The sequence below is a fragment of the Camellia sinensis genome, chromosome 11, assembly GCF_055761805.1.
Source record: "Camellia sinensis isolate YWXY chromosome 11, ASM5576180v1, whole genome shotgun sequence".
NCBI classification, from domain to species: domain Eukaryota; kingdom Viridiplantae; phylum Streptophyta; class Magnoliopsida; order Ericales; family Theaceae; genus Camellia; species Camellia sinensis.
This window is the reverse complement of record NC_138971.1, coordinates 160,303,218-160,313,475: the sequence shown is the minus strand read 5'-3', so window position 1 is coordinate 160,313,475 and position 10,258 is coordinate 160,303,218.

Sequence of the window (10,258 nt, the reverse complement as noted above, 5' to 3'; positions counted from 1 at the left end):
AATCAAAGCATTGGATTTTCTTGTCCAATATATCAATAGCATACAAGCATTACTCATCTCAAATCAAAGCATTGGATTCTTCTTCTAGTGTTGGAATCTATATCTCCTCAAGCTCAATCAGAAAATTTTGATAGCTGCTCTCTTAATCATATTTGTTTTTCTTTCTTTCTTAATATGGTGAATAAATTTTATTATAATCAATAAACTATTCTGTTTTTGCCAATAAAAAATTCAATTATATAGAATAGGTTAAATAAAAAAGGTGATGTAAAAATGTACTAAAGTAGGTACTAATTAATCAACTTCCATTAATGAAATAACTTTTTCAAAATTTAAAGAGAAGAAAATGACAAAATTACAATTTTCCTGTTCATAAGGGCAAAAATGACAATTAGACAGCAAAAAGCTATTTTACAGCTTATTTACCAAACATAACTCTGCTGTTTAAATCTATAATCTCACAGCTACACCAAACAAGTTACCAACTTATACTTACAGCTATAAGTTATAATCTGTTAATCTATAATCTATAATCACTTTCCTATAGCTCTACCAAACAGGGCCTATATGCAAGTATAATTCAACTCTGTCATATAATAAGTCTAAGTTATTCGTCATGTTTCAATCAGAAACATCGCAAACATAGTTCAACTCTATTATATGCAAGTATAATTCAACTCAGCCATATAATAAGTCTAAGTTATTCGTCATGTTTCAATCAAAAACATCACCAAAGGACCGGTCAATCGTTTTTCACAAGTTTGAAATTAAAAATCGAGCTAAAATTTTATTATTATTTCGGCTAATAACAAAAAACTTAAAAAAAAAAAACAAAAAGGAATCTAATGATAGAAAAACTTCAAGTTGCAAGTATTCCAAGGTCTTGGCAACTCTTTGTCTTCATTGTCTTTAAGCCGATATGCTCCATTGCCCAGAACTGAGATGATTCTATAGGGTCCTTCCCAATTTGGGCCAAGCTTACCCTCTTTAGGATCCTTTTTGTTGCCGACGACCTTTCTCAGGACGAGGTCCCCTACTTGAAACTCTCGTGGGTTGACCTTCTTATTATAAGCCCTAGCCAACTGTTGCTGGTATGCCCCTAGCTAAATTACTGCTTTCTCCATTCTTTCTTCTAACAGATCCAGATCTCGGGCCAAGAATGTCTTGTTGGTCCCATTTTCTACTCCTTGGGTTCTGATCATTGGGATGCCGACCTCTAGAGGAATAACTGCTTCTGTGCCATAAGCCATGGTGAATGGTGACTCCCCAGTTGATCTTCTCGGCGTAGTCCGATATGCCCAGAGTATATTGGGTAACTCATCCACCCATTTTTCCTTTGCTGCTTCCAACCTCTTCTTGATCCCATCCAAGATAACCTTATTGAATGTTTCTGCTTGACCATTACTCTGAGGGAAGCTTGCAGTAGAGTAATAATTCTTGATTTTGTACTTTGCATAGAAGCTTTTGATCAACTTGCTATCAAACTGTGTTCCATTGTCTGCTATTATTGCCCTCGGGATCTCAAACCTGGTGATGATGTTCTTCTACATGAAGCTCTTTATATCAATATCTCGAATCTTTGCAAAGCTTCCACCCACTTGGTGAAGTAATTTGTTGCCACTAGTAGGAACTTCCTTTGTCTAGTTGCTTGAGGCAGTTTCCAACAAGATCCATGCCCCATTGGGCAAATGGCCAAGGGCTGGACACTGGGTTCAAATCTGCTGCTGGTTGGTGTATTAAAGGTGCAAACCTCTGACACTTCTCACACTTTCTTATATAAGCTTCAGCATCTTTCTACATATAAGGCCACCAGTACCCCTGAGTAATGGCCCTATGAGCAAATAACCTGCCCCCAACATGGCTTCCACATACTTCTTCGTGTATTTCATACAGGAAGTCTTCAACTTGTGAAGGATGTACACACCTCAAAAGGGGACCAGTAAAAGATCTTCTGTAGAGATGTCCTTCTGCTGTCAGACTGAACCTTGCCGACTTTAATCTGATCTTGTGTGCTTCTTTATGATCATCTGGTAGTTTATCATCTCTAAGGAATACGATTATCGCATCCATCTAGCTTGGTCCCATCTCTACACACATTGCCTCATGATCTGTGTTCAGTGGTTCCATACTTGAACCTGACAAGTAGTCAACCATTATTGTCCTTGTCTCTCCTGGTTTCATTGCACTAGCCAGGTTGGCCAAAGCATCAGCATGGCTGTTGTCAACTCGGCTAACTTGTTATAGTCGACAATTTTGGAATAATGCTATCAGTCTGCCCACCTCTTTTGCATAGGCCATCATGTTTTCATCTCGGGTTGCGTATTCGCCTGTTGTCTGGTTGACGATAAGCTGGGAGTCACAAAAGACCATCACCTCGCCGGTTTCTATTGCTACTGCCAACTTCAACCCTGCAATCAGTGCTTCATACTCTGCTTCATTGTTTGAGGCTTTAAACCCCAAACGAATGGATTGTTCCAGCATCTGTCCATTTGGCGATACTAGCACTACTCCTGCCCCCGCTCCTTGTCGATTTGAACTCCAATCAACAAACAGTCGAAAGGAGTCGCCGATGTAAATACTGCAGGGCCGGAGTTTCTCTTCTTTCCTCTGTTCTGCTATCCCCAGCTGGGTTTCTCCTTGTTCACTTGGACATCATATACCTCGACTCGACGGCGCCCGATGTACAGTGGCACCTGGTGTGAACTCGGCCACGAAGTCGACCACAACGTGGCCTTTGATTGCTGATCTGGGTCTGAATTCCAGGTCATAGTTGCCCAACACCACTGCTTATCTGGCTATCTTGCCTGTCAGATCTCCTTGTTGGAACAGGGACTTCAAAGAATGCTCAGTTAACACCACAATCTTGTGGGCTTGAAAGTAATGATTCAACTTTTTGGAGGCCATTACTAAAGCCAGTGTCAGTTTCTCTAAGGGTAAGTATCTGGTCTCTGCATCTGCTAGGGTTTTACTCACATAGTAAATTGCCCTCCGTTCTCCATTTTCTTCTCTGATTACCACGACACTCACTGCATGCTCTGAAACCGCCAAGTATAAGAATAACTCTTCCAGGTACTGGATTTGAGAGAACTGGGCTGTGGTCAAGTATTTCTTCAAGTCCGCCAAGGCGGCTTCGCACTCTTCTGTCCATAAGAAGTCTGTGGCTTTCTTCACTAAACTGAAGACAGGTTTGCATTTGTCAGAACTTCTGCTTATGAATTTATTTGGGGCTGCAGCCCTTCTAGTCAACATCTGCACTTGTTTTGCCGACGTTGGGCTCTTCAATTCCAAGATGGCCTTGATTTGATCCGGGCTTGCCTCAATGCCTTTTCTAGTGACCAAGTATCCCAGGAGCTTCCCTGACCCAACTCCAAATACGTACTTCGACGCATTGAGTCAGAGCCGAAATGTCCTTAGGATATCAAAAACTGTCTTCAGGTCGGCCAGATGATGTTCAGGTTCCTTGGTCTTCACGACCATGTCATCGATGTGCACCTCCATTGTTTTGCCTATTAGATGTCTGAACATCTTAGTCACCAATCTCTAATAAGTTGCTATTGTATTTTTCAACCCAAAAGGCATCACTCTATAGCAATACAACCCTTTTGGGGTTATAAATGCAGTCTTCTCCTTATCTGGAGGGTACATGGCTATCTGATGGTACCCCCTGTAAGCGTCTAGGAAGTTCATCCTTCCATGACCTGAGGTGGCATCCACCAATTAGTCAATTTTGGGGAGTGGAAAACTGTCTTTGGGGCAAGCTTTGTTTAGGCTGGTGAAGTTCACATAGACCTTCCACTTCCCATTCTTTTTCTTTATAACAACCGTGTTTGATAGCCATGTTGGGTAGTTTACCTCTCGAATGGCTCTGGCCTCCAGAAGTTTATCCACTTCCTCTTCTACTATCTTAACATGTATCAACATAGGCCTCCTTGCTAGCTAGATGACAGTTTTGGCCGACCTGTCGACATTCAGTCTATGGCAAGTGACCTCGGGGTCAATGCCAGACATCTCGTATGGTGTCCAGGCAAACATCTTAAGGTTTGCTCTCAAGAATGCCTTTAATTCCTTTTCCTCCTCCTCGGCCAAGCCTAAGCTGAGAAGAAAGAAGCGCTCTTCATCCCCTTGCTGGACTAAGATCTTCTTCAAGGCTTCCTCACTTTTCTCGATTGGTTATTTGCCAACATCCTCAAGGACCTCCATGTCCTCATCTCCAATTTTTACTGTTTCTGCTTCTCGTATATTGCAGGTAGATTTCATTGCTGCCATGGAGCAATTCTTTGTCTACACCTGATCCCCTCTGACCTCCTCAATTCCATGCTCTGTTGGGAACTGTAACAACCGATGCAGTGTTGAGGGGACAGTCCCCATTGCATGCAGCCATGGCCTTCCAAGGATAACATTATAAGGGGAGGGGGTGTCAATTATTGTGAATTATGTGTTTACCTTCTTGGCGTCAACCTGCACCTCCAAGCTTACTGTTCCCAAGGGCCACGTCGGCATTCTATTAAACCCAACCATTGGACCATTGGATTGTTCGAAATCATCTTGGTGAAGGCCAAGCTCCTTGTAACACCTGACATACATGATGTCACAAGAGCTGCCCTGATCAATTAGAATTCGCTTTACCTGGCACTCTCCAATCTGGAGGGATATTACCAGGGCATCGTTGTGTGGATGCTGCACCATCTCTAGGTCGTCTTTAGTAAAGGACACCATTGGTCCATGGCACTCGTCTGCCCTAAGTCTCTTTATGCCGGACCTGATACACATGATGTAAGTGTTTTACCTTATGAGTTTCCCCATGTATCTCGTTCTCATTAACCTTCGAATGAATCACATTAATCACTCGAAGTCTGGCTGCTTGCGGTTGTGGTGTTGGCGGGGGCGGTGCTGCTGGTGCCTGAGGCAGTCTCGCTTGTTCTTCCCTTGTCCTGGCCTCATCTACTAGGTCCCTTAAATGGCCTTGTCTTACCAAGTCTTCCAGATGTGTTTTTAGTGCTCTACACCCCTGAGTCAGATGCTCATCCTCATTATGGTAGGCACAGCGCTTCCCCAGACTTCTTCCCATAAATTCACCAAGAATCTTCTCTAGTGCTCTGTAATAGGTCTGATTCCATATTCTCTCCAAGACTTTGTAAACCGGAATTCAGAATACGATAGTGACTGCCTGTGCAGCCCTCAGTTCTGTCTCTTGTTTATTGTATCCACTACTACCTCGGCCTCGCTTCAGCGAGCCGTTTCTCTTCTCTTGTTTTAACGCTTTTGTCCCTGGCGTGTCCTCATTGGCTCTCGCATACTTCTCTATTCTGGCCATTAGTTCCTTCATGCTTTTTGGCAATGTTTTTGCCAATGATTTTCGAAGCAAACAATCATCGTTCAGGCCGTTCTTAAAAGACACGACCGCCACCTCTTGGTTACATCTTGGTATTTGGTTGAACACCTCATAATACCTTTTGGCATAGGCCCCAAGGCTTTCATTCTCGCCAATTCTCAGAGCCTTCAGGGAGTCCACCCTCAACGGTTGTAGTTTGTTTGTCACAAATTTAGCCACGAACGTCTTAGCAAGGCCTTCCCAGCTTTTCACAGTTCCTTTTGGCAACTTGTGAAACCAGTCTGATGCGATTTCCTCAAAGGATGAGGAGAACACTTTGCAGAGCAATGGCTCGTTCTCGGTGTACAGTGCCATTGAGTTTAGGTACAAGCTGACGTGAAAGTTAGGGTCAGACTTACCGTTATATATTTGGAATCTTGGCATGTGGAACCTTTTCGAGGCCTCAAATTTGTCTAGTTCTACCGAAAATGGTGTTCTCGGCTTGACCGGAGAGACTACCTCGGCATCTTGTTGCTTTCTTTGGAAGTAATCCCTCGGATCCTCCTTGGTCCGTCCAAGAGCTCGGCTATCAACAGATTTCAGCCTTTTTGGTGCGCTAATCTCGGTGTCGTTATGAGTCCTCTTGGACCTCTCTCCATTAGTTGTGTCGAAACAAAGTTCCTTCCCTTAAACATGCCGATGTTCTTTGGGATCAGCTTCCACTACAAGAAAAAACACTTTCCGTGACCAACATTTTGGTCGCGAAAAGTACCATATTTGGTCGCTAAAATCTTTTCGCGACCAAAATATGTTGGTCGCTAAAATCTTTTCGCGACCAAAATATGTTGGTCGTGAGTTGGTCGCTAAAGCCTCGTCACAGATAGTTTTCTGTGATCAAAAAAGCCTTTGGTCGCTAAAAGTGACCATTTGCGATCAACTTTTTTGGTCGCGGAAAGTCCAATTCATATTAGCCAAAAGTAAATTTTTAGCGACCAAAGATAAGTTGGTCGCCAAAAGTCAGCGCCTTGACCCAAAAAAAATAATTCTTTTGTGCTGCCTAGGACTTGAACTCTTGACCAAGGAGTCACCATGTACCCAATTCACTCTGCCAATACCATGCTTCTTGTTCATATTTGGCAAAAAATATATATAACCCATAAAAATTGGGTTATATATTATTTCATAAAACTTTTAATGTCTAAACAGAAAAATAGCATGTAATTACAGTAGTATCATTTTTTTAAAAATTTATCCCGCCATAACTTTTCGCGACCAACTTTTTTTTTTTGTTGCCAAAGGGTAATTTTCCACTACCAAAAAAGCTTTTGGTCGCCAATAGTATACTTTCCGCGACCAACTTTTTTTTTTGATTGCCAAAAGGTAATCTTTTGCGACCAAAAAAGCCTTTGGTCGCCAATAGTATACTTTTCACGACTAACTTTTTTTTTGGTCGCCAAAGGGTAATCTTCTGCGACCAAAAAAGTCTTTGGTCGCCAATAGTATACTTTTTGCGACCAATTCTTTTTTTTGGTTATCAAAGGGTATACTTTCTGTCGACAACTTTTTTTTTTGGTCGCCAAAAGGTGATCTTCTGCGACCAAAAAAGCCTTTGGTCTCCAATAGGTATACTTTTCGCTACCAACTTTTTTTTTGGTCGCCAAAAGGTGATTTTCCGCGACCAAAAAATTGTGGTCGCCAAAAGTTAAATTTTGGTCGCAGAAAGTGGACTATTTGCGACCAAAAAAAATAGGTGGTCGCCAAAAGTGTTTTTTCTTGTAGTGTTCTTTAGTACGATGTGTCATCCGAGAATCTCCCTTTATCGACTCTTCTTGCCCGACCTCTCTTGAAGGCCGGTGAGAGTATTCATTGGTCCTGGTGTGCTAGGGGACTGCAGGGACTGTTTTCTGCCCCCCTTTTCTGGGCATTGTTCTTGGCCACTGGAATCGGCGTGTCTTGTAATGGAAACGGTGGCTGCATGACGTTGTTCTGCATCATGAAATTGACGACTGATTGTAGGTCTGCCAATTTATTCGACATTCCCTTCATCTCTCCGTCCCTCCGCAAGCATCTATCTTTCCACACTTGGAGATCGTTCTCATTATAATACCCACTTCGGTCAGCCTTCTTTGGTATGTCTCTCTCTTGGCCAACGTATTTCTCTCCGGGGTTCTGATCCCGAGTTTCTTCGCTGCAATTATCTTCCTCTACGTTAAGGTCGATGTGTTTACCACTCCTCGTAGGGATGTCGTCTATAAGCTTCTCTTTCTATCCGTCGTTGGCTATCTATTCTTCTTTCTTTCCCACAGATAGCGCCAAATTGTGTGTGTTGTTTTCTGACCACACTGCCAAACAGGTACTCAACTGGAGAACACCAGCAAAATAGATCACGCTTGAACAACCTGTCACAGAAAGAAAAGACTCCGGCGGTGGTTTGTCTACCTGGGACACTCCAACGATCAAGTCAGTAATTATCTCTCAAAGATAGTTAATAGTGCTTTTACTCACTAGTTAGAATACAAAAAACGTACCTTAGACCCATGAGAGTGCCTTACTTTTATAGTCAGCACTGACCTGATCCCTGTAGAAGCGTAGCTTCAATGGACTCGGGCTCAATGCTCATCTTAGACTCTCCAATAGATAAAGATAAACTCCCTGAGAGTTTTATCCTTATCTAGACTGAGGTTCTCTCCATTCTTGGACTCTTATAGCTTATCCATTTATCTCGAATTTCGGTATCTTTGCAAGTAACCTCGGCCTAGCCGAGATCACCTCGGCCTAGCCGAGATCACCTCGGCGTCAAGACCAAGACACGTGGCACCTCGACTGGCACTTCGGTGCCACCTTGGCCACGTGTTGTTTATTCAAAAAATATGCCTCCACAGTTTCTAATTGTTTTCCTATAGAACAATAAAATGACTTGAATTATTAATTGAAATATATTTCTACTATTAGTAAAAAAAATATTAACTAACTTAATGATTTATTAATAAAATAAGTCATTTGTTATACGATTAGAAACTTAAAAAGTTGAGATATAATTTTTAAAATCACATAGAGAAATTCATAATTTGAATAAACTTCTAGGAGTATATTTATAATTTTAAAAGTGACAAATAATTGTATAACAGTAATACTACGAACATAAATTATCCAGAATTATTTTTTTGTAATTTAAATTTATTTTATATATCAATTCTATACTATAAAATTTTAATTCCCACTACACAATCACTCAATTAAAAAATCTGAATGTATAAGGGTTGGTTTGACATAAATTAAATAATACAAAAAGTCAAAAAGTCACTATCCTATTTAAGTCACATCATCTTATTTAAATCACATCACCTCTCTAACACATCACATTAAACTCAACCCAAACCCAACTTATATAAGCCAATAAGTCAAAAAGTGCACTTTTTTAGAACATCCCAAACCAACCCTAAGTCTGAGCTTTCAAACTAGGGCTTATTTTGGATTTTTTTTTTTTGGCTTATTGATTTTTTTTTTAAATGTGTAAAAGAAAAAAATAAGCAGAGAGATAATGTGACTTAAATAAGTCAATTAGCTGATTTTTTTTTTTAGTTACAAAAATAGGCCTTATAAAATAAGTTAAATAAGATAAAATATCACATCCAAATCATAATTATTTTATTTTTTTCTCAAAAAAAAAAGTCAAAAAAAATCAAAAATTTCTTTCCAAATAGAGCTAATTAATCAGACTAAATTATTCAAAAAGTCAAAAAAAATAAAGGAATTTTTTTAAGGTCCCTGTTATTAAGATTTTATAAGATAAAAAATATATAATATTTTCATTGTAGTTAACATTCCTCAATATTTTCATAGAAAAAATTCAATTTAGATAAATTTTATCCAACTCCGAGAAGTTTCAATTTTCATAGAAAAATTTCTCTGTGAAAATTGAAATTTCGATTAGTCAGACAAAATTTTTCTGAACTGAAGTTTTTTTTTTATGAAAATATTAAGAGACCTTCAGTAATAAAAAAAATATTTTAAACATTTTCTACTACAAGGTTTTCATGCCCAGACTAGCCCAGCGGGTCGAACCGAGAACCGAACCTAAAAATTTACTGTGAGATTTAATCAAATTGTTTGAATCATGTTTGATTGGAGAGAGAGTTGAAAATTTCATTTTCCTCCAAAATTAAATCTACCATTCAATCAATTTGTTTGGAGGGATGTTAAATTTTTAAAATTTTTTTAAAACTAGTGACTTTTTTTATTTTTTTATTTTTATCAATTATGACTTTATTAAATATTATTAGTAAATATTATGCAATACTTTTTTTATTATTTTAGTAATTACATATATTTTTATTTATTTATAATTTATAATTATATAATATTAATTATGACGTCACGATTCGATCACTTTAACCCAATGATTGAACCAATGATCCGTCTATCTGATCCCTTTTTCAATTTGCTGACCAATCTAATTTTCAAAACATTGTTCTACTATACAAAATTACAAACAAAAAAAAAATGTACCATTAATTTTCTCAAAAATAAACTAAAAAAATTCTTCCTAAACAAACCCAATGTAGTGATCTCTCATTAGGTAGACGCGCCACACAAACAATGCACATGTTTCTATACAATGATTTCGGCCCTGGCTTCCCTCAGGCCTCGTTTATTTTCAGAGGTAAGATGAAGAGAATTAATAGTGAAGAGATTGATAGTGAGAAATTATTAAATTATTTTTATATAAAATAATAGAATAAATAAAAAATATAAAAATTAAACATTAATATTTTAAAAAAAATTCTCAATATATAAAAAATAAAAAAAATTTTAATCCCTTTATTATTTTTTTAATACCATCTCTACCTCTTCATTATGAATCCCCCTTCTAAGGATATTAGTAATACCAAGGTATTAGTAGTCCCAAGACCATCTCTCAAAAACAAATAAGGTATTAGTAATACC